Here is a 26,485-nt window from a genome sequence, read left to right as displayed (position 1 = left end):
ACAGTAGTTTTGGCCAAGATTAGTGATGGCGAACCTTTTTCGTCTCGGGTGCCAAAAGCACACTCGCCCACGCCCATAATTAGACCACTTCAGCTGACTGTTATCTGCAGTTCAGCGGTTCTAATCTCACCGGCTCAAGGTTGACTCAGCCTTCCATCCTTCCGAGGTGGGTGAAATGAGTACCCAGACTGTGGGGGCGATATGCTGACTCTGTAAACCGCTTAGAGAGGGCTGAAAGCCCTATGAAGCGGTATATAAGTCTAACTGCTGTTGCTATTGCTATAGTGGCTAGCATCGAAAGTGGCATTGGTTCATAACCTGAACTAATCAAAGCCTTTCCATCCTGTCTTTGATGATATTCCTGTTTTGCCTTTTAATTTATGAGACATAAATTTAATTAGCATTTACTTAAGTTCCACCTTTTCTTCAGACAGAGCACCGAGCCTGGTTTTCTATTTGGTTTTTACATTAAGCCTGTAAGATCAAGCAATAGCGTTGGACTTCAGATGAACTTTACAGATATGCAGGAATTTTAATTCAGCCCTGCAACCATTTTGTAGCCAAGGAACTAAAAACTGGAAATGGGCTCTACGCTTTATCCATTATTTAATGAAGCATTAAACAAAGACCGAAGGAAACTGGAGCAGCTGCATGATAGTGTGTTGTAGTTGACCAAGTGGGAATGACCAACAGAATCAAATTAAAATGTCACAAAACTTTAATTTTTATATACAGGAGCACCAAGTAATTACATTTTAAAACCAATTTCAGGGCCCAGTATTCTAAGGCAGCTTCATCCCTCAGTGATTATTGCCAGAAAAGATAAATTTGGCATCCTTTTCATGTCTGCTTCTGTCTGCTTCCAGAAACCTGGACTATAATCAGTCAGCTAGGCAGGTTATTAGAAGATAAGTACATTTTCTTCTCTTCTGGTCAAACTATATTCCCACTGAATTACTGCTACTAAATAAATAAAAAAAAACATTCCCATTTGATATGAAGTAAATTGTGTAATCTATTAGACTATTAAAAGCACACACTTAAAAGCTCCTCTTGAAAATGCAACACAACATGCTTTCTGGATGCACACAATCTAAAGTGAAATGAGATTTAAATTTAAATGAAATTTATAGAACTATTTTTAGATAAGAATGTGCAACTCTTTAACAGCCACCTGATCATGTCTTATGGTATATCAGAAACAGGTGGTGCAACCTGGTCACATCTGGGATAATACTCTATGCCAGTGTTTCTCAACCTTGGCAACTTGAAGATGCCCGGACTTCAACTCCCAGAATTCCCCAGCCAGCAAATGCTGGCTGGGGAATTCTGGGAGTTAAAGTCCGGGCATCTTCAAGTTGCAAAGGTTGAGAAACACTGCTCTATGCATAACTGTTGTGGCCCAGCAGGAGCCGTTGGAGCTGCCACTAGACTCCGACAGCGAGGGGCCCTATGAGTCGACTCTGGAGGATGTGGAGGACGCTGGACAGGGTTCCGACTCTGAGCAGGGCGCAGAGAGGCTGGTTGGCCACCAGGAGGCACCTGAGCCTTGGATCAGTGGGGCGGAGACATGGGAGAGTGAGCCAGAGAAGTGAGTTGTTCCTGGATGCACGCCATCGAAGAGCTACTAGGCGTCAGGAACAATTACGCAATTACAGGAGGTGATTGTACTCGGCTGGTGGTCATTAGGCTCCTCTCCAAACTATAAAAAGCTGCTTGTGCATATGCCCCTCTTTGCAGATGTCAACGCAGGATTGAATGTCGGAGGACATTACTGTGAGCTTGGCAGGCTGGATTGCTGCCAAGCCTTATCTGTGTTTATTGCGGCCTGAGTTTGTCTGAGTTGCTGCCAAGGTCCTTATCTGTTTGTTATGCTTGGCTTTCAGCCACCGAGGTCTTGGTGTCTTGCTATTAAAGTACATTCCAGTTAAGCTTGTCTCGGCATTCGTTACCGGACGGAGGAGGGGGTCAGAACACATAACTATCATATTACCCCCAACAAGCCACTGATTTCGATGCCCTTACTTAGCAATGGTTTTGTGTTCAATACTTATGGGAAATTTTTAGCCAGGGATTACAGATAGAAAACAAACTAAAAATTCCTTCAAATTGATCCCACTTCCTGGACATTAGACGGGAATGGCCTTGGTCATGTGATTTGGGGCAAAAATATATGGGGCTGTCATTGCTGTTGCTGTTCTTCTTTCTTTCATTTTTTTTTAATTTTCCAGTTTATCCTAGCATTTCATGGTCATCTTCCATCTATGAATTAACCAGATACACAAATACACACATATAAACTCATCTAACCAGGGACTGTAGATTACTGTATACCTCAAGTCTATTCCTCAGTGGCTAATCTTTCTCTAAAGCCTTCTTCAAAATATAATCTTAGTAGATTAATTTCTGACTAACGCCGTAATGTCTAATAGTGAATGAATTAGATCTTGGACAATATACGGAAATGATTAACCACAGTACGGCTTACTTTTGACTTAACTTACTCTTGGGCGTTAACATTCCCGGCTAATGGTATTTTTTAAATTTGGTGGTAGGATATTTAACCAAGAGAACTACTTGCTAGTAATTAATTCTACCTGGTTCATCAAATGGCAAATAGAATGTTCACCCATCAAAATAGGAATTATCCTTAGCAGAGAGAAACAACTGATTCACAGGTGGTCCTTAACATGAGACCATCATGGACCCTGGAATTTCAATCATGACAGTTGTTAAGTGAACGCACCCACGTGATCAGACCCAATTTTAGGATTTTTTCCCGTGGTATTCATTAAGTGAACATCACAATTGTCAAGTGAATCAATGTATTTCTATGAATCTGCCAGTAAGCTGGTTGGCAAGTATTCGATATGCGTTCATATCACTGTGGGGGTATATACAGCTACTGGAACTCTGGAATTGGGTCATAAGTAGCTGTTAGGAAGGTCAGGCATAAACTATGATCAGTCGTTAAACAAGGATAAGTTATTTATAGGGGATTCTGGTGAGTGCTCTCTAGTAGTAGTTTCCTAGCTTACGTTTCATGAGGTGTTTTTTTCCAATAAATAAATAAGCTATACTGATGTGGCTAACTTTTTCTCTCTACTGTTGAAGACAAGAATGCAATATTAGAAATGCTTACAATTTGTTTTTTTCTAATATGACCCATGAAAATCCACTAAAAGGCCCCTGGTACATTAGAATTACTATTTGTGAAAGAGACTTGAATGTACAACACAACTATTTAAATACAAAATATAAAAAATTTCCATGCAATTTTTACAGAAAAATGTCCACAGTTGCTTATTGAATGAAAAAGGATATAGAACAGGGCGCAATCTGAAGCTGATTTCACAAACATTTTGGATCTGGCACTCTAAACATTTTTCTTACTTTTGTCCCCCAGGCAGAATCAAGTAAAGGACAATGGAACAATTTACAAGACTATTTTAATGTGAGGATTCCAAGATGAGAACTCCAAGAATCAACATCTTAATGGACTCTGATTATTGCAAAACCTGGAAAAGGTCCTATTAGTACTCAACTGTACTCTACGGAATTGCACGTTTTTCTTTTCTTATTTTCTCTGCTTCTCTTTATAATTTGGAGGACTAGCCTGACCACTAAATGTTTTCCAATATAAAGCAATTATTTTATTGAAAACTATAAATATTTTTGTACATGACATCAGTGCTGAATGTTTTCCGCTAGCAGTTAGATCTTTTTAATTAGGATGAGGTCTTTGATACTTGGAAAACACATTCGATCTCTTTCAGCATATTCCTCTTTTCTAACAATAGACTATTTATTTTTTTTGTCTTTGAAAATTGGCCTCCTAGCAGATCAGGATTATCTTGGTAAAAGAAAATAAAGCAACTAAAAACCGAATTGAATCACTTTTAGATATATTTTTTAACTTTTTTTTTTTTACAACTTTACATATAATTTTACATTTCCAAGTCAGAATGGCATGAATGCTTTATCAGAAGGGGAGAAAAGTAGTAATTCTTTTTTTAAAGATTGTTTTTGTTACTATGAATCAAAATTATTTATGGTTACTTCTGCAAAATGCTAATTATAAACAAAATAAAATATTTTCTATTCCTTTGTTCTCAAAGAAATCAGTGGCAAAGCATTCTAAGTTCCACATGAATGGTGACAGATTAATGCGTCACTAGATTTATATGACAACTTCTGTTGTGCAAGCTGCATTGCTTTCCAGGTGCAATTCAAGGTGCCGTATGCCATCTCTAAAACCAGGTTATCTGCAGAACCGCCTTCCCCGAAGGACATCAGGTTAGATAAGGTGAGCACAAGGTGGGCACTCTGAAGGTCTAGGACAACTTGCTGCGGCCAACTCATCATGGCCAACTCATTACAGCCAACTTGCCATGGCCAACCCATTAGAGCCAACTTGCCATGGCCAACCCATTAGAGCCAACTTGCCATGGCCAACCCATTAGAGCCAACTTGCCATGGCCAACCCATTAGAGCCAACTTGCCATGGCCAACCCATTAGAGCCAATTCACCATGGCCAACTCACTGACAGACAACTTGTTACAGCCAACTCACCATGGAACAATTTGCCATGGGACAAGAGTTATTCTAATATCAAAGAAATGGTGGAATAAATTCCTTTGAAAAAGGATGCAAAAAAAGAGAGATAAAATGAAATGTGAATAGCAATAGCAATAGCAGTTAGATTTATATACCACTTCATAGGGCTTTCAGCCCTCTCTAAGCGGTTTACAGAGTCAGCATATCGCCCCCACAGTCTGGGTCCTCATTTCACCCACCTCGGAAGGATGGAAGGCTGAGTCAACCTTGAGCCGGTGAGATTAGAACCGCTGAACTGCAGATAACAGTCAGCTGAAGTGGCCTGCAGTACTGTAAATAAATAATAATAAATAGTGAGAAAACTATCAAAGAAACGTTTCAAAGAAAAACGAGAAAGTCCGGTTGCCTCTTGAAAAAGCACCTTGGGGATATTGATGACCTGGGATGAACTGAGAATCTCCAAAGAGAGACAGTGGATTGTTCCTGAGATCATATGGGGAAACCAGTGTTTCATTGCTTAAGTTCTAAGTGGGAGAAGAAAGCTTTGATACAACAAAAGGTTCAACGTTTTGGTACTTTCCTAGACACATAATACAGCACAAGAATCTAACAAGAAATTATGTCAATGGTAGGAAATAAAAAAGAAATGAGGAAAAGTCCCAATTAAAGTACCAGTAAAATACATGCTCTATGACCACACAGCCATACCAGGGGATGTCCCATAACAAATATATATATTTCTGCAATTTTTGACTGCTGCCTTGAAGTTACAGCATATCATTAATCACACTAAACACCAACATGCATGAAAAAAAAATGAACAAATTAGAGTCCAAGTGAATCCGTGAGGAAAACAGTGTGTTGAAATAAGAATGTAACCTTTATATATTAAATGCACCAGTGCCAATAACTGCTCGTTTTGGTAGAACTTTGAAAAATATGTACAAAGATCTGCAACATATACCTAAGCTATTATTCTAGTTCATTAATTTCTTTTTTTTCTCTCCTGGTTGAAATCAACAAGTTTATTACTCTTTACAGCCTTGGATGCGAATGGAAAAAATTTTTGTAGGAAGTGTTGTTCGGCTCTCCTCTCTCAAAAACAGATTTCAAAAGCTTCATTGTAAAGTGGTGGCCAAATTACATTAATGCATGAAACAGTATCTAAGAGGTTTTAATAGTTCCAGGAAAACTAGATGACAAAAGCTGTTATGGAATAGGCAGATGTTGCTGCACTGATAAATTATTTAATATTTTTATTTTTGAATTTTGAAGGTTAGGTAGTTTAAGCTGTCTGGTACACCGTCTATATTTTCCACAAATAACTTTAAAATAGTACATTAAATGACAGTGATTAATCTGGCCAGAAGCAATATCCAGCAATATCCAGACATTCTATTTATTGGCGTTATGATTAATTTATGATAGAACATTGAAGCCCAAAGAAAATGCTTTTACTTTCAGGAAAAGAGAAATTTTCTGGCCCAAGTTATTTTTGAGAGAGGAGAGGAGAGGAGACAGACAGACATAAAAGCAACCTATTACATTTCATTATATTGAAAATAAAATTATTGGATAATCCCTTTAGCATGTTGGAAGAGCCGAGGTGGCGCAGTGGTTAGAGTGCAGTACTGCAGGCCCCTTCAGCTGATTGCTATCTGCAGGCCAGCGGTTCCTAACCTAACAAACGGCGAGCAGACAAACTTAAAAGGAACTTTCTTTATCAGTTCTCGGCTCAGACTGGCTTCGAGCCCAAAAATAACATAAATACAGTCTCTGACCAGATAACGGAATGAAAACAAATCTTTCTTACGGCAACACATGTTGAACAAAACGAAAGCAAAACACTTTTTCCAAAGTCTCTAAGAATCAGGGTTACAGAAATCAAAGCACTTTTCCAAGTGTATCTTCTTGAATCAGGGTTACAGGAAACACAAAGCACTTATCCAAGTGTATCTTACATAAACCACGACTGATGATCAAGCAATGTTGTACGAACCAAGGAACGCACGAAGGAACGTTGACTCCTGCAACTAGGGCGTGGCAGCATCCATCCTTTTATCTCCCAAACCCCACTAACGAGCCCCAGCTGCATCGTTAATCTTGCATTCCAAAAAGACTCACAGAAGACTGCTGCTGAGTCACAACACACAACCACCAGGTTTTATGTGGAGAATTGACAGATTCGGTTCTCCAGAATTAGGAGGAATGGCCAATAAAACTATACTGAAAAAGTGTTTCGGTGACCACGAGTTTCAGTTTCAAGGCTGAAAAATGCTGAAGCCAAGTCAGTGCTGCAATAGTCCAGCAGAACTCCCCAATCCAAGTTACCACAATATGGTATTTGTGTAAACAGTCAAAATTCTGATCATGCGGCACAAATAAGGTTCTTTGTGGTCTGGCCAGCAATGAAGTGTAAACAGCCTGTTGGGTGTTGACTTGCTAGCACAAAGAGTCAGGGGACAGCCAAGAAAGTGGGGTGCGTACACTTGAATCTGAAGTTGGTGACAGAGGAAGTTGTGCGACTTTTTGAAGATGAAGAGGAAGATGGAGTTGGAGCATGATCAGGTAGCCTAAGAATAGGGGAACGTGGAAAAAGGTACTCCCTATAATACGAATATTATTGCTTCTATTATTTATTAACTTCTGACATTATTTTATTCTGTAGCTTTTATGTTCTGAAGGTTGTTATTTTATTTTACATTGTTTTTATTTTGCATTCCTTGCTTTCATGTTTCTCCAAACTGTAAATCACTCAGAATAGCTCTTGAGAATTGTGTAGTCATATAAACATACAATACAATAGGTTGAATCTGGTTGCTACCATGAGAGAACCTAGATTGGGAACCAAGATGCTGAAGTTGCTTCCAGTAACTAGGGAACTAGGACAGACTGGTTTATGCACCTTGGTTAATCTCTGGTGAGACTCGTGTTCCTGTACAGCCTTCCACCTAGCTCATTGTGTCAGATCTTGGAAGTAATTGTGGTCTCTTTCTGAGTAACTTGTTTCTGCATAGGATGGTATCTTTCCACTGAGGTTGGGTGGGGATAGTTTCTCACATGGCCTGGCATCAGTGGTGGGTTTCAAAAATTGTTCGAACCTCCTCTGTGGGTGTGGCCTCCTTTGTGGGAGTGGCTTGCCGCCCATGTGACTGGATGGGAGTGGCTTGCAATAGCAATAGCAATAGCAGTAGACTTATATACCGCTTCATAGGGCTTTCAGCCCTCTCTAAGCGGTTTACAGAGAGTCAGCATATTGCCCCCAACAATCTGGGTCCTCATTTTACCCACCTCGGAAGGATGGAAGGCTGAGTCAACCCTGAGCCGGTGAGATTTGAACCGCTGAACTGCTGATCTAGCAGTAGCCTGCAGTGCTGCATTTAACCACTGCGCCACCTTGGCTCTTGCCGCCCATGTGACCGGATATGAAGATGCCGACGACACTTGTCAGAACCACCTTAAATCACCTCACACACAGCGCTGGCATGCATAAGAATATGATGTAAACTTTTAAAAGGCATCTTTGGTTTGCGTTAAAACAACTTCAACACACGCAATGTTCTGATGGCACCACAAACTCAGTAGTCATCCTTACCTTTCACAGAGGCCCTGAGTTTTATAAACAGGAGCATGATAGTGTAGAATAATCATATCCAAGGACCAGTGGTGGGTTTCAAAATGTTTTGGAACCTCTCCTCTAGGTGTGGCCTGCTTTCCGGGTCCACTGGTGGAACCTCTTCTAACCGGTTCGGTAGATTTGACGAACCGGTTCTACCGAATAGGCGCGAACTGGTAGGAACCCCCCCTCTGCCTGGCATCATGTCTCCTCTGCAGAAAATGGTCTCTGGGGCATTACAGATCCAGTGTGAGTCAAGGAACAGCAATCTGCCTTAAGTGAAAAATTCCTTCAACCTCACTCCTGGAAATGGCTCTATTTTTTCAATGCCTCTTTACTGAAAGGCCTTAAGGTAGAAGAAGATATGTTTAGGTTCTACTCAAAACTTTCCATAAAGATTTTGGTTTGCTAGTGCGCAAACAGAAGCAACATGGGGTTTTGGTTTGGATTGCATTGGATTTATTAAATTTATAGGCCGCCCAATCCCGAAGGACTCCGGGCGGCTTACAGAAATAAATTTTAAAAGAAGGGTTAAAAAACAGAGAAAAGCAGATTAAAAGAACCACATCATGCACCCAGTCTAATCGGGGCTGGACCTGTCGACAGGTCAACAGCCCCAGGCCTCCCGGAATAGCCAGATTTTGATAGCCTTTCGGGAGGCCATGAGAGTGGGCAGGGTCTGGATCTCTGGGGGTAGTTCATTCCAAAGCGGCTGCATAGAAGGCCCTCCCTCGGGGCGCCGCCAGCCGACATTGTCTGGCCGATGGCACCTGGAGAAGGCCCACCCTGTGCGATCTTATCGGTCGTTGGGAGGTGTGCGGCAGAAGACGGTCTCGCAGATATCCGGGTCCTAAGCCATGTCCTATCAGCTCTTCCAGGTTTGGTAGATTCAAGAAACAGAAGCAACATAGATCCCAGATTTACTGTTATAAGATGGGATATAATAATCCTTGAAAGCCTGTCAGAACTTCTTTCTGCCCATCTTATATTACATTTTCTCATACGTTCCACTTTCTCAGTATTGAATGGTCTCCTTTACTGGTTTCACTGCTCCTTTCCCATTCTCACTCCCCAAAAGCAGATATCCATATCTTTCACCACTCCGGAATTGCTCTTCAAACACTCTTAACTGTTTAATCTGCTTGTTGATACAAGTTCAAACTGGATTCAGCATGGAATCCTTCTTCCTTATATTCCAGCTAGAAAGCCTATCCAACACCATTATTGGAGATCTTTTTTTATTTGTACCTTAATGCCTTTTCAGAGAGAGAGCACCCATTTATAAAATGCCTTCCCCAAGAAAGCTTCACCAGGTTTTACCGTCTTTCTTAAGTGCCAAGTGAAAGTGCCTTTCTACTCAATATAATTTCTAATTATCATAAACATAGCTCACCACCTGAGCCGAGGTGGCGCAGTGGTTAAATGCAGCACTGCAGGCTACTGCTAGATCAGCAGTTCAGCGGTTCAAATCTCACCGGCTCAGGGTTGACTCAGCCTTCCATCCTTCCGAGGTGGGTAAAATGAGGACCCAGATTGTTGGGGGCAATATGCTGACTCTCTGTAAACCGCTTAGAGAGGGCTGAAAGCCCTATGAAGCGGTATATAAGTCTACTGCTATCATTCTTCGTAGAAATAAATGTCAGCATTTCACAACTTCCCTCTATCGTATCATTCAAATTTCGTGGGTAAGATTCATGTGTCATTTTATTACAAGCTTGTTCCAGAAATCTACTTATAGCTAACAAAACAAACACATGTTTTTGTGACTTCAGGTCCTCTAGTGACATATATTTATAGTTAAATGAAACAAGCCAGGATCTTAAGTTCTGGGGAAAGGAAGAAAATGGCTATTGGTCTTAATCATTAAATTAGATTATTATTTTTTATGTTATGCAAGAAAAATAAACTTAAGTAGTTTCATGTGCAGATGACAAAAGGCCATTCAACTGGGAGATCCATGCACTTTGTACAGAACAATATGCAGTTCTCCTTATTGTTTTGAAGTTCCCAGCTTAGAATTTATCCAATTATATCTCTATTGTACAACATGCCAGGCATGAGGGATTCCATTTACAGGAAATATTTCTGAGATCACAAACACTCTAAGCTAAATGCAAACATTGGAGCAGATGGCAACTGATTCAGTAGACTGTGCCTTGGGGTGTTAGAAGGGGAAAAAAGTCTTGGAAAGTAAACTTGGCTCAAAAAATAATAATCTTATTATTATATAACAGAAAAAAACACAGCTTCATCAGTCCAGTGAGTGGGCAGGAATTCAGTTATATAACAGCACATCACATGGTTCCATTTTTAGAAGGGAGAAGAAGAACAGAGGAAGTAAATGAAAGCAACTATCTAAACATATGGTTAATACTTTACTCTTTTAAGGTATTATTGCAGAATTAAATCCCATCAATTTTCTACAATTTAAATTATTATGAAGCTAGTCCTTATGCAGCATGGTTTTCATTCAGGAAGTTGAAAGGAAAGCACAAGCAAACTGTGTGTTTTATTTTTAGAGACTGTATAAATGTTTCAAGGCAGAATTATTAAGAGAGTACAAGATGTGGGTATAAAATCAACTTGTGAATCTCCCCAACTTTACTTTTTTTTTTTGTTTGTTTATTTTTTTTAAAAAGTATTTAGTGACTTCTTGATGAATAGTAAGAGCCGAGGTGGCGCAGTGGTTAAATGCAGCACTGCAGGCTACTTCAGCTGACTGCAGTTCTGCAGTTCGGCTGTTCAAATCTCACCGGCTCAGGGTTGACTCAGCCTTCCATCCTTCCGAGGTGGGTAAAATGAGGACCCGGATTGTTGTTGGGGGCGATATGCTGACTCTGTAAACCGCTTAGAGAGGGCTGAAAGCCCTATGAAGCGGTATATAAGTCTAACTGCTATTGCTAGTATGCCAGCTACCATATGAGAAATTAAGATAATTAATATATATTTAACTGGAACTAAGATGGAGTGATTTCCATCCAGGTAAAACTGTGCAATAATACTTTCATTTGCACTTGTTCTCCTTCCATCTCCCAAGCAAGAATATTCAAAGCATTTTCAGAATAATCCAGTTTAATTATCTAATACAACTACCATGAAATAACTGTAGTGGAATAACAAGGAATGAAGGAATGAAGGAGGGAGGGAGGAAGTCACTGTCCAACATGTATTTAAGAAACTGGCAAATCCATTTTTCCACAAACAGCTCAACAGAAAGAACATGATATTATCTCCTTTTAGTCACTTGTCTAAGGATAGTTTTTTCTTTAGAACAAATGCTGTTCAGGAAAATCAAAGCTTTAATTAGCACTGAAGCATTAATTTTCCGCCAGAGGTATTTTCAGATAAGCAGTTCCTAAATGCATTCTATTCTTTTCTCCTTAAAAGATTTTTTTTTTTGGGTAATAAGGAAATATAGAGGAACATACAACAGTACATAAATAAAAGATGGACCTACCTCCCAATTTCTGTAAACAAAGCAGGTTTTATATAATTGCATGGCAAGCACGTTGATGATACAAGTTAATATTACACGATTTATCACAGATAGGTTTCAAGCGTTTGGAAAATGAAAATAAAATCTAGCAAAAACCGGGTTGCAAAATGGAAATATCTATGAATCCACCTTTACAAGAAGTGCCTTCATACTAATAAAATACATCATCATCTTTAATCATATCATCCTTTGAATATTTAATCACAAGAAGAACCCGTTGGGTAGGTATTTCTGTATATAACCAATGTCTAGATAGATATTTGTGTAACTAATTTTATCTAAAGCAAAAAATCATTGAACCTCTACATGTCAAGTCTATTGGCAGCATCCAGTGTCATTTGAACCAAATCTACATCTTGATATCTTTGAAATAGTTTGGAGATGTCACAAAATAAAATAAATCCAAATCTGGAAAGCAATAGGTTGGAAAATGTTCCTCTTTCCTTGTTTTTCTACAAAACAAGCTTTCAAAAATACTCCGGATCTCTAGCAGCTTCCCTAACTCCACTTTCACCTCTAATGAAATTAGAATAACAGAACCAGAATACTTGGATATTTTTTTTTCAGAATAAGGGAGCTGTCCAATGAGAAGCAAACTGTATGAAACTTCCATCTGTACGCTCCACCAGAGCCTTGAATTTGCAATGCAGGAAAGCTAATATAGAGATATAATCTCATAAATTACTCATGCATTCCCCCCTCCCCCAGCTAATCTGATGTGGTTATGAGCAAATCTGTCATTTATGATTCATTATCAAAGCTGGTAGTTTTTTCTATGAAGTATTTTTTCATGATTCACTCTTTCCATGATCTCTAATTGCATCCAAAAAAGGATAGAAAACATATTTAAACTATCTTGATAAATTAGCACTATAATAAGCACGCAAAAAATGCAAGTAGAACCTATACCTGTCTTGCAGTGGCACTGTCTTGCAGTGGTTCTCCTCCTACCTCTCGGACAGGTCGCAGTCGGTGTTGGTGGGTGGGCAGAGATCGTCCCCGAGGCCCCTAACATATGGGGTGCCACAGGGGTCGGTCCTGTCCCCCCTCCTATTTAACATATACATGAAACCGCTGGGCGAGATCATTCGGAGGCACGGGATAAAGTATCACCAATATGCGGACGATACACAATTGTATCTGTCCGCCCCGTGCCAACTCAATGAAGCGGTGGACGTGATGAACCAGGGTCTGGAAGCTGTTAAAGACTGGATGAGAGCAAACAAACTGGTGCTCAACCCAGACAAGACCGAGTGGCTGTTGTGTTTTCCTCCCAATAATTTGACCACCGTACCATCAATCAGGCTGGGGGGACAAAACTTATACCCCTCAGATAGGGTCCGCAACTTGGGAGTCCTCCTGGATCCACAGCTGAGTTTTGATCACCATCTATCGGCTGTGACCAGGGGGGCATTTGCCCAGGTTCGCCTGGTGCGCCAGTTGCGGCCCTACCTGAATCGGGAGGCTCTCACGACAGTCACTCGAGCCCTTGTGATCTCTAAGCTGGAATACTGCAATGTGCTCTACATGGGGCTGCCCTTGAAGAGCACCCGGAGACTTCAGCTAGTACAGAACGCGGCCGCGCGAGTGATAGTGGGCGCACCTCGGTTCGCCCACATAACACCTATCCTCCGCGAGCTGCGCTGGCTGCCTGTAGATCTCCGGGTGCAATTCAAGGTCTTACTTACCACCCATAAAGCGCTCCATGGTAGTGGATCTGACTATCTGAGAGACCGCCTCCTGCCAATAACCTCCCTGCGTCCCATCAGATCGCATAGAGTGGGCCTCCTCCGTATTCCATCCGCCAGTCAGTGCCGACTGGCGACCACCCGGAGGAGAGCCTTCTCTGTTGCTGCTCCGACGCTATGGAACAATCTCCCCGTGGAGATCCGTACCCTGACCACAGTCCAGGCCTTCCGCACAGCCCTCAAGATCTGGCTAGCCCGTCAGGCCTGGGGATAAATTTTCTTGCCCCTCCCGAATGCTGAGTGAATGTTGTGTTTTAGTACTTTTTGTTATCTCACACTTTTTTTTCTGTATTTTGTCTTTCACTCCCCTTCCCTTACTATTGTAAGCCGCCCTGAGTCCCCTTAGGGAAAAGGGCGGCCTATAAATGTTAAATAAAAAAAAATCATAAAAAATCATACCGTGTACGGGCTCTGGGAAGTCGGGGGGGGGGGGAAGGGAGGTGGGTTGTTAGGGGGGAGGGAGGATATATAGTATGTGTTAGATTTTAAAGTAATGCGACTGCACTTGTATACTGTTGCTCTTTAATTTCACTGTAAAAATAGGACAAGCTGAATATATTAACAGATAGTAGAAATACACCAAAGGGAGGAGTAGAGGGATAGAAGAAAGAGGGGTAGAGAGGGTGGGAGAGAGGATGGGAGGGAGGGTGAGAAGGAAGGGAGGGAGTGTATCGGGAGAGAGGAGTGGTAGAGGGGGAGGGGAAGTAGGGTAGAGGGGAATGATGGAGGGAAGAGGGAAAGTTGGAGGGGGGCGAAAGAAAGGGTGTATGGAGGGTCGAAGAGGCACATTGGGTTTCTATTTTGGGGGGTATTGTTGACAAGAGGAATGGCTGTGTTTATTATTTAATGTTATATGGCCCCGGTTATGCACAGTATATATGTGACTGTACGAAATGAAAATGGAAAAAAATAAAATAAAAACACATTTATTAAAAAAAAATGCAAGTAGAAAAATAGGAACCGCCTTTGGTGTGAAGGGAACAGCGTTCTGTGCGTCTTCGGCATTTAGTCATGCCGGCCACATGACCACGGAGACGTCTTCGGACAGAGCTGGCTCTTCGGCTTTGAAACGGAGATGAGCACCGCCCCCTAGAGTTGGGAACGACTAGCACATATATGCGAGGGAAACCTTTACCTTTATATATGTTAGAGTTTTGATACACCGGCAGAGTTTTCATGTTTTGTGTTCTAATTGCCATACATACCACTTACAAATAAAGAAGGTTAAAAAATAGCCAGCTGTAAATTCAACAAGGACTTTTCCCACTTCGTGTATCTCAGAGTTTTGATCAGGTAAAATATTTATCATCGTACAGTAGGAGGGAAAGTTCCAGGTGCTAAAATAAATTATGATGATCAATACATTTAAATGATACCTCAGATCTACTTAAAAAACAAAGTCAAAAAGTCCCTGTTTTGTTCAGCTACTAGGATTATGTGTTTGTGATACGTTGTGTTGATCTCATCTGAATTTCCAGCACATTTGCTTCTGGTAAATGTGTGTTTTTTCATTTATTACCACCTGCCTATATCCGTAATGGTGGCAATGATCAAAACATTTTGGTTCAGGTGTGGTAGAAGTTAGGTAAGCAGAAATATTTCAGACAGTCATTAGCTAGCCTGCTCAGAGGAAGGAGAAAATAGCAATAGCAATAGCAGTAGACTTATATACCGCTTCATAGGCCTTTCAGGCCTCTCTAAGCGGTTTACAGAGAGTCAGCATATTGCCCCCAACAATCTGGGTCCTCATTTTACCCACCTCGGAAGGATGGAAGGCTGAGTCAACCCTGAGCCGGTGAGATTTGAACCGCTGACCTGCTGATCTAGCAGTAGCCTGCAGTGCTGCATTTAACCACTGCGCCACCTTGGCTCTATATAGCTATAAAAGCACTTGAAGTTGCATCATATACCTTCAAGACAAAGATTGGGAGTGCAAAATATTTTTTGCAGAGCTGATATATGCTAGTCGGAGAATGCCTAAGAAAGAGCAAAATATCCTGGACAAGGATAAAACACTTGATATCCCTCAAAAAATGTGGAATGTAGTAGCTAAACAAACAAATAAATATTTTCCATTATCAATTTCTGGCAGTTTCTTGCTGAAAATTTTGGAAATCGTATTGAGAACATACTTAAAAGGCACCACATTGGGAAAATATACAGTAAACTACAGCATGGTCAAATCAGGATTAAATACAGTTCTTGAACCTACCGTAAGTCAAGACATTTAATTGTATTTGAATATGACTTGTTAAATGAACCACAAGCTGAGGGTAGACAACTGGTGTAAACTAGAAGGCAAATGCAATTATCTCTGGAGGATACCAGAAGAAGTAGTAGTTTAACAATATCTGAGTGCCACAAATTGTCTATGCCTGTACTTAGTCATAACCTGTGGTTAACAAACCACAATGGCTGGATTCACACAATAAGGTAAGCTGAAAACAGAGCACATTGTAGTTTAGCAAAATTTGTCAATCCAGCCTAAAACAGATCCAATTGCTCCTTCTCACAACTGCAAGAAAAACAGAGAAAGTAGAATGTGAGGCTGAGATTTGTCTTGAGTGATAAACTAGATACTGTAAATATTGACTATATATGTGTGTGTTTGTATCTATCTATCTATCTATCTATCTATCTATCTATCTATCTATCTATCTATCTATCTATCTATCTATCTATCTATCTATCTAGTGTCACAACCCCTGGTAAGCCCCAATTATGAGGAAGCTAACTGCTTCCATTTATTCATCAGCACAAATAAACACACACACACACACACACACACACACACACACACACACACAGAGAGAGAGAGAGAGAGAGAGAGAGAGAGAGAGAGAGAGAGAGAGAGAGAGAGAGAGAGAGAGAGAGATCAATATAGATATATAGATATAGATACATATTTAAAGTCACAACCCCTGGTTTGCCCAAATATTGGAGGAAGTTCACTGCTTCCATTCTCTGTCCTTCGGCTCGTCACAAGAGACCATCCAGGCAGAAACCCAATATTTTTACTGTTGCCTTTGTTACATTTGTACAAAGCACAAATACAACATAGATATAGATATAGATATAGTCAGTCAATCAGCTAATTGACCATTCAGATATATCATAAAGACTACCCATGCCTCTATGATATATGTATATCTATCAACAGCCATCTATATCTATCTATCTATCTATCTATCTATCTATCTATCTATCTATCTATCTATCTATCTATCTATCTATCTATCCATCCATCCATCCATCCATCCATCCATCCATCCATCCATCCATCCATCCATCCATCCATTTTACCCCCAAATGATATCCTATGAGATGTATTGAGCTGAGAGTGATTAGCTGAAAGTCACGTACTGAGTTTCTGTGACTGAGGATATGTTCACCGCCTTGAGTTATTTATAAAAATAGTACAGGTGAGATAAAAACAACAAACAAATAAACATCAATCTAACTTTTTTCTTTGAAGATCAGACATCCTTTATTCTGAAGCAAGTAAATTTCACTCAGGTGTTAGCCACACAAAGTGTTTGTCAGAACTAAAGCTGCATTACTAGTTAACTGTTTTTGAGGTAATGGTTTTAATTTCCCTTGATGTTTTGCATATATATACTTTTTTTTTTGTTTCTCTGATAGAAAACGTTGTAATATCAGACTTGACAGATTTTATAAGACTGTTGAAAAGCCTGTATAACTGAGTCTGACAAGTTATAAACTGCAGATTTTAGCAAAAGTGCATTCAAGGCCAAAGGCACTTTTATGATAGCCATCAAAGTTACCTTTTGGTTACACCTTCTCAAAGTCCAATAAACTATTTGTAGATTACTGAACAAGCCAAAGTTGGCCAGGATTGCACAATATAATACAATAACCCAAGACCATGACTTCTGAATAAAATGTTATTTTCTTCCTAATAAAAACCAAATGTATCAAATGCTGGGGAAAAAAATCACATATTGTTTTTACTATAATTAGAATTCCATGCATGGAAGAACTTCAAAGGTTCCAGATAATAACTCTCGAGTTGGCCCCCATATTCAACATCATCTTCATTCCAATACTTTATTGAAATTAATAAATCTGCCCAATGGCATACTTTAAAATCAAGAGCATTAAAACTATCAAATTGACGAGCCTCAAAATTAACGATCCAGAAAATCATTGATAAATCTGTATTTGGATTATCTACTCCTATAATTTTCATTAAATATGATTCTCCAAATTAGAAATTGATTTGTTCAAGTGAATCTGCCTATTGTTTAGAAGAAAAACAAGGATAGGAAGTTAATCTGAAGCTCACCAACCTTCAACAGAAAATGGAGACGGGCCATTTTTAAAACAGCTCTATTTTGGGAGGAAAATAAACACCTTTTCCTATTCCACATATCAAAACAATGACATTTTAGAGCTTTTGAAAATGGTCTGTCACATAGAGGATTATCCCTACGGTGATGAAGATCATCTACTAAAGTATATTCAAGTGAACCACCTTTAGCTTATCTACAAAAGTTGAGCCTTGTATCTTATGCCTCTCAACATGACTTCGCTACAAGACACCACATAAGTGATAAGTTTTCTCAGTTGTCTTCCTAGAATTACAGAAAGGCATCTGTGATGGGTTTTGCTAATTCTGGGCTTGGGAATAGCAGTTAGCAATAGCAGTTAGACTTCTATACCGCTTCATAGGGCTTTCAGCCCTCTCTAAGCGGTTTACAGAGTCAGCATATCACCCCCAACAACAATCCGGGTCCTCATTTTACCCACCTCGGAAGGATGGAAGGCTGAGTCAACCCTGAGCCGGTGAGATTTGAACAGCCGAACTGCAGAACTGCAGTCAGCTGAATTTAACCACTGTGCCACCTCGGCTCTCTCAAAGTGGCTGAAAGATGTCAAACAATTTGGCTGGCAAACAGTTAAGTTTAATTTAGGAAAAAAAGTAGTATTGAGGGGTCCTTGGTGTTCTCTGAGCTTGGTTGATTTCTTGCGGACCTTTCATTTCCCAAACTAAGCAACACTGATGATATTACCTAGTTTGGCCAGTGAGACGTTTCCAGGAAACAACCAAGTCAACAAGACTCATTTCAATCCTGGACTACAAAAAGTACTTTAACTACATTTGTAAAAATTATTGTTGTGCTCTAGGACCAGACATTTATTAATTTTTTAAAACTTGATTCTCACACAATCTTTTTAAATGTAGAATGAGATACCCTCCCCAAATAAATAAAAAGCATTGGCACAATCCATAAATATAACTTCGATAGTTTCATGTTTTTATGCAATGCAGCCCAGCACATGTTTAAAAATGAAATTGTAAAAGTATATATTCTGAAATCTACTTCTTGATAGTACTTATCTGGCAGTCTTACATTAATTATAGAATTGACAACTTATTCCTTAAAGTCAATGAAACTCATGTTATCAAATGTATCAACATTTTCAAAACATGACAAATCCTTCTGTCATATAACTGTAATGTCACAAACACCCTCCTTATAAATACATCAACACTGCAATATTTTCCCGTTTCCTAATGCTCAATAAATGGTATTTTTTACAATAAGTGTATAACGTATTTAGAAAAAAGAAGAGTTGAATAATCTCTACAACACTAGGACTATGACAGAGTATCAAATGGATCACCTATCTTATTCATATCTCATTCTTTCTCTAAGGAGAAAGAATATATGAGTTTGGGAGGTGTTGAACCCATTTTCAAGTTGACTTCGTTCTGCTTTGAGTAAAAAGCCACGTTGGCTAACATTTTAGCTGAACTTTAAGTGAGAGTTTTGCAAATGATAATTATCTTCAAGTGCAAATCTGACTTTGAAAAACCATCTAGGGATAGGGAAACAATTCTGCAATCAGAATTACTCATCTACAGCACATGGTTAAAAAAAGAAAAGCTTTTTTTCTGAATAGGCATGTATATGCTTGCACCGTGAAAGGCATTCCTCGATATATGGGATAAACATAAATCTAGATACATTTATAAAATCCTAGCTGTCTAAAAATAGATTTGATGATTTGGGGAGACATATCGGACAACTACAGTTGCACATGGAAAACAGATCAGTCAAGCTCACCTAACTTCTAAACGTGACCCGTCAAAAGCGCGGAGGACAAAATCGCGCTCGACAAAAGCGCGCATGTCACGTCATCACAGCGCGCCGAAAAAAATTAAAAATTGAAATAAAATTAAAATTAAAGCAAGCCGATTCACATAAAGGTAAGAGTTAGGTTAAGGGTTAGGGTTAGGGTTAGGTTAAGGGTTAGGGTCAGGTTTAGAGCGTTAGCGTTAGGTTTAGCGTTAGGTTAAGGGTTAGCGTTAGGTTTTTCGTTACGTTAACGGTTAGGTTTAGGGTTAGATTTAGGGTTAGGTTAAGGGTTAGGTTTAGGGTTAGGTTTAGGGTTAGGTTTGGGGGGGTTAGGGGAAGGAAGGTTTTAGCTTTATTTTTACATTTTTCGATCACAGCGCAATGTTTTCGTCGCGCTGTGATGACGTCAAATGCGCGCTTTCGTCGAGCGCGATTTTGTCCTCCGCGATTTTGTGGTGGAACCACTTCTAAAATCTAAGCAGACTGGGAATGGTGAATACTAGGATGGGAGACCATCATGAAATTGTAGTTCAGTGTTTTTCAACCTTGACAGCTTTAAGATGTGTGGGCTTCAACTTCCATATTCTCCGGATGACATCTTAAAGTCACCAAGTTTGAGAAACACCAATGTAGGGTAAAAGTTTGTTGCAAAAATATCCTGGGAAAAGGCAAATCAGTTCAGTTCTTTCACTTTTTCAAAGGCAACCCAAACTTTGAACCATTGTTGAATGAACAATTGTAAATTAAAAACTACCTATACATCCTTTATTTAAACATATTTTTCTATATCTTCTTCCCCCCCCCCCCAAAAAAAAGTCAAGATAAAATTGTGGAAAACACTGGCCACTTTGGTGAAAAATAATCTCATCTATGAAATATCCCTTATGATTCTATTTTTGTGGAAATGCCATTCTATTTGTCCAGAATAAATAAATGATATTCTTTTACCGTTACAAAAATGTCATGTGAAGGGATAACGGTGTTTATTTGTTATTATTACTCAGATTAATTATATATGGAATCTAATATCTTATGATATCATCGCTGATCGAATTTCCTTCTTCAGATGGTGCCATCTCCTTTGAGTATCCTGATATCCAGTGCAGCACAATGAAGTTATTTCGGAAAAAATCCCAGGAGAACTAACTGAAACATGGCATGGAAAGAAAAAAAAAAGAATTTCCAATTCCTGTAAACACTTGGCAAGAACATTCCCTTTCAAATGTGGAATAAAAAAAATCCGGAGACACAAGAATTTTCCCCCTCCTCTTATTTCTCCATTGGGACATAAAACATGCTAGTTGAAAAGAAAAAAGCATACCTCTTGTTTTTCTAGCCCCCCCCCCACCCTTCAAATCACCTCTTAACAATAATATTCAAAAGGAAATTTTAAAAAAAGAGAAAAATAACTGTTTTTTGCCAATGTCTCAGAATGGAAAATAGCGGTCTTCGTTGACGCAAATATCAACTTTTAAACTCCATGTTGAAAGCTCCATTAACAGGAGTCATTCCTACATTGTTGTAAAATGAGGTTCTAATAATGTTTAAAGTTACATTTCAACAATCCCACAGGACAGCATTCATATTTTGTACTTTCCACAGAAAAAGGAGCGACCTTATTCTGCTACAGTATTATTATGTTTTATAGATTCAAAATATTATTTCATCTGTTCAAGCAGGTTTTTCAATAAATGAAAGCATGGTGTAGATCTGCATAGGCACACCTAATCATTTCTAGCTCTTTGCTAGTCAAATAAAACTTGACATTATATCTAATTTGGGACTAAATGGGCACGTCAAGGAAACTAAATCTGACTTTTAAGATTTTAAGCAACATTCTGAGATATCATTTATGACTTCAGAGCTCTGGTAAAAATGTTGTTCCTTACATTTGATTCAAGAGTAACTAAAATTAAACAAAAAAGTAACAAAATATAATGTATGGAGTACTTGCTGCTCTCCGAGTTCGATAGTTTGCTAGCGTACATTAATTAAACAGACTACGTAATATCACCAATATTAGCCAGTGTGGGTTTATTCCCTGTTTATATACAATAACTGGCTTTATCAATATTGGTAGGATGTGGTTTTGTCCTTCATAGTTCCTTGATTAGTGTTTTTTTTTTCCTGATTGAATGTTTACTTGGTATTACTAAGAGCCGAGGTGGCGCAGTGGTTAGAGTGCAGTACTGCAGCCACTTTAGCTGTTAGCTGCAGTTCGGCGGTTCAAATCTCACCGGCTCAAGGTTGACTCAGCCTTCCATCCTTCCGAGGTGGGTGAAATGAGGACCCAGACTGTGGGGGGCGATATGCTGACTCTGTAAACCGCTTAGAGAGGGCTGAAAGCCCTATGAAGCGGTATATAAGTCTAACTGCTATTGCTATTGCTATTAGTTCTTGTTTATATGGGTGTTGGAGGAGAGGAACTGTTTTTTATATTCTCTCTTTTAAACGTAGAGTAAATGTGGTTTATCTCAATTTTTTCTTCAGAGAAAAACTGGATGTCTAGCTTTCAGGAATTCCCGAGTGTTTTTGGATTTAGGGTCTAGGGTGCTCAGTTTCCAGTTGAAACTATGGTTGAATCTCTCCATATGTTGTAAGGTTAAGGAATTCTCATTGTATCTTCTAATTATTTGTCGGGTGGTCCTCGAGTTACGAATGTAATGGAGCCCGCCCATTCCATTCGTAACCTGAGGATTTGCGAGAGTGAATCTCGTACCCTGAACAGGATCATTCTCTCCTTTCTTAAACTCAAGTACAGCTTCAGGACTAATCAAAATATCTATTTCATTCACGTCGCAGAGTCCCCATTTTGATCCCCCAACACACCACAACAAATTCTTGAGCAGAGGAAGTCCTGAGAGGCATTACATCCTTGAAAAATCAGAAATGTTTTTTTTTCCTGGATGTCAAACCTGAAGTTGACGTCCCTTTGTGCTTTCCCAATTATATTTATGAAGCTCACGAACCTTCTGCTGGCCCAGTAATTGAATGCAAGGCTTGTTAAGTGCACATGAGGTATTTCATTAGCTCCATTTCGGCCTGCAACATGCCAGGTGAAGCCTCTGGAAGCCTGAACAGAGCATTGGAGGGGTGGATCCACCCCTCGGAAGCTCCATTTTGGCCAGCAACATTCAGGACAAATGTTGAAGAGCCTCTGGAGTTGTTCAAAAGGGCGAACAACTGCTATGGTGTTGCAAGATTCCTATTTTTGGAACTTGTTCGTAACCGCTTGTTTCATAACTTCAAACATTCGCTAAGGGAACGCCCGTAACCTGGGGATTACCTGTATTTGTAGTACTGCTGCCACAGATTTTTTCATTAATTCTGGATCTATGGACATGCTCTGGCATCGAATGAAACCATCATTTCATCTTCTACTTTTAGGTCTTTGATTTTCCGGAGGCACTATAGCGGGGAGTTGATAAAATATTCATTTTCCTCTGTGAGATGTGCAAGCTTTTTTGTCAATACAATATATATTTGAATGCGTTTTTTTAAATTGAAGAGAGTGTATATTGTGTCTTTCTCTGTGCCCATGTCTACTCTGTTTCTATAACTTCACAGTCATGTCTCCAAACTTCAGTTCCCCCCCTCTCTTTTAATTAAAAAAGCAGAAAAGCAGATATGTTAATGCACTCATTCTGATGGATAATCCCACAAAATCCTAGTAGTAGGTGCAAATTTATTAAAATGGTTATATACCTTAGTTTGAATCATAAATCTTCACAGCAGCTAACTTTTTCATAATTCGCAATGCAAATTAAAGAAATTATAAATCAAGAAAATTCCCCTCACCCCTGCTAATTAAAACAGCCGGGACAGGCAAAACACTCAGGGGGAAAGTTTGCATCTCCTCCCTCTTCAAAACTTCATCTGAAAGAAACGTTTGCTGGTGCTTTAATGCTAAGAAAGAGTGAACATTTTATGCAAGCCTTTCCCCAGCCTAGCGCATGAGAAGCATGTGCCTGCCCTCATGTGAGTTGCAACATATGCTCAGGGTTATTTTGTAATCAGAAGCCAAAAAGCAATGCTGGTAGTTCGAAGGGGTGTATCCTACATATTATATATGTCGATCCTATGAAGATTGTTGGGGTTTAAGATGCGAGAAGTCTCTCGATCCAGCGACTATGGTGTTTTTGGTTCCTTCTGATGATGGGAGTTCTATTTTGCTGTGGGGCTGGTTTCTTTATCCGAAGAAGGATGTATCCTCCGCCACTGGTTGATGAAACAACTTATAACATCACTCGACCACCTGACTCCAGGACACCAGGAGTCCAGCAGCCTGGAATGGCCTATTATGCAGATCCAGAAGGAATGATGATAAATCCTGTGGCCATGAGTTACCATGTCCAACCTAAGTTAACCTAAGAAATTAAAACCCACTGGAATTACATTTAAAACAGTTAAAAATTGACAAAATCACCATCAGTCAAATGCAAAAAGCCGCACTGCTTGGATCTGCACGCATATTACGAAAATACGTTATGACGTCCTAGGCCCCTGGGTGGGGCCCGACTAGTAATCAATGCCAAATCCGGCGAAACAAACTGGTCGCTGTGATACAATTCTGTTGTTACAACAACAACAACAACAACAACAACAATTTGTATTTTATGTGCAAATCTTATTCTGTTCAAAACCATCATCTGTAATTACACATCCATGTCCCAACACCATAGAGGAAGCCATCAGAAAGACACCACAGAGACAGAATAGGACTCTTCTCTTGGGCAGGTGGTTGGACTAGAAGACCTCTAAGGTTCCTTCCAGCCCTATGATTCTATGTACTAATTCATTGCTAAACTAAGAACCCCCTCTTATTAGACTTTTGATTATTTGTATAGCCTTAAATTGATCTGGAAGTCTATTTAGAACTTGAAACAAAAATAAACAATGGCATTTATGAAACTCTCAGGAAGCTACATTAAATAAATCCTAACTTGGCTGTACTTTTTTGGCTGTGGTTTAGTGACTCACTGGCTACTGTGAAAAATTAATGTATGATGACAACAGGGTGCATTTAAGATTGAAAACTATGAAGGGAGCCTGAATCATTTGGATAAACTGGACTGCTATTTAGAGAGGCATCGAGAAAATTAATCATTTAAGTATTGGAGTGCTACTACACAAAACATTGTCATCTTTAGACACGTACAGTCAAAAAATGACGAATTGGTTCGACTCAATATGAGAAATGTGACTCTGCTTTTCCAGCCCACAAATATTTGCCTTATGACCTTTAAGCCTTTCCCAGTTAATTCTATTCCTGCTTTCTCTGTATGAGATTTGTTTTTTAGTTCTCCTCACCCCATTCCTCAATTACTTAATAAGTGTATGAATAGCAATGTTTATGTTCTATTATCTCCTACATAGTCTGATTCCACTTAGTTTTTTTTTCTATGGGCCAAAGGTATAGCAGGCACAGAATGAGAGTTGGTCTTATCTGAACTGTGATTTTAGGAGTTTTGCAGAAAGGTCCAGGATTGGGTTATTGTCATGTCCAATTGGCCTCAAGACTGAGTTAAAATTGAAGCCACGCCTCTGTGCTCCTTCTTTCTGGCCCCAGTTTCAACTCAGTATGGCTAAAGAAAAGACATATTTTCTTGGCTCCTGTGTGAAAATTTCCTGGACCTTCCTTCAATCTTCTTCTTCCTCCCTCCCTTACCCTGCTTTCCATTCCTCATTTCCCTAGATTTTTTCCCCTTAGTCAGTGGCAGTTGCTGGCCATTTGTAAGGGGAATAGGGCAACCTGCATAGAGAGAGGCCCAGAGCCATTCCAGCGGCCATTTTGAGTTGGTCAGAGCCACGTGAAGGAGAGCAGCGCCGAATACTCTGGAATAGCACCGTTTTCTATAAATATAATTCTGCTTTAAGTATAATACATGTATTAATAACCCAAACTATGATAGTCCAGGGTTCCAAATGTAACTCACTAATAAATGTATTACTTGGCAGTTCCATCTTTATTTTTTACCTGGTTTCTTAAAATCTACAAACACCTCCACAACTAAAAAGGATAATTCACATTAACTTTCGAGTCAAGATTTTTTGAAGTTAATTGAATTTCACCTGGCCAAAAAAAAAAGGCGGAAGGAACAATTCACTTTTTCAGCTGGTTTATTCTCAAATTCTTCTGAAACTGACTGGAAAGGATACAGCGCTTGGTTTTTCCATTAAGACAAAATCAATTCACAGTTTGGAGATCACTCCGGGGCTAATCCACAATTCTTTGCAAATAAGAGGAACAGTTCATGTTTGATTTAGTAGATGGTGACTGGGCTAATAAGAACAAATTCCTTACTAGGAAAATCCATAGCTCATTGCCTTTATTACTTGTACAAGCTGCTGCTTCATGGTTTCTGCTTTCCGTTTTCATTCAAACCAGTCTAAAATGAGGAAACAGCCTCTCCATTTTGCTGAGCCAGTGGTTGAGAATCTTCTCCTTTGCCTAGGAATATCTACATAGCCTTTTTAATTAGTTATCCTCATATTTAATTGAACATTCCCTTCATTTTGCGAAGAAGGCAGGTGACTGCATGCTGATTTATACTTCTTTTCACTGAAATGTATGTCAGTTTTTCTCTGACAATGTAATTATCGGAGATTAAAAAGGAGCAAGTTACATTTATTTGCATGTAAAATTATGCTCTGCTTTTTTTTCCACCAGCTCAAGGCAAGAGACTTCCATCTCTAGCTTTAGCAATAGCAATAGCAGTTAGACTTATATACCGCTTCATAGGGCTTTCAGCCCTCTCTAAGCGGTTTACAGAGTCAGCTTATCGCCCCCAACAACAATCGGGGTCCTCATTTTACCCACCTCGGAAGGATGGAAGGCTGAGTCAACCTTGAGCTGGTGAGATTAGAACCGCTAAACTGCAGATAACAGTCAGCTGAAGTGGCCTGCAGTACTGCACCCTAACCACTGCGCCATCTCGGCTCTTCGAGCTTTCCCCCGTAACA

At 39.6% G+C, this 26,485-nt stretch overlaps 1 protein-coding gene and 1 pseudogene across 3 annotated transcripts in view; one reads left to right on the top strand and one right to left on the bottom strand.

The window, feature by feature from the left end:
- The window catches only part of BCL2 (BCL2 apoptosis regulator), a 150,506-nt gene that overhangs the window by 98,364 nt on the left and 25,657 nt on the right, over positions 1 to 26,485 (bottom strand). The gene's annotated exons all lie outside the window — the stretch shown is intronic.
- On the top strand, positions 23,615 to 24,065 carry LOC148049303 (WW domain binding protein VOPP1 pseudogene; annotated as a pseudogene).

Source organism: Thamnophis sirtalis, unplaced genomic scaffold (assembly GCF_051295495.1).
Source record: "Thamnophis sirtalis isolate CommonGarterSnake01/CBP01778 unplaced genomic scaffold, rThaSir2_p1.2 scaffold_2, whole genome shotgun sequence".
In the NCBI taxonomy this organism is placed as follows: domain Eukaryota; kingdom Metazoa; phylum Chordata; class Lepidosauria; order Squamata; family Natricidae; genus Thamnophis; species Thamnophis sirtalis.
The sequence above is the reverse complement of the archived record's forward strand: the minus strand, read 5'-3'. Positions and strand labels throughout refer to the sequence as shown.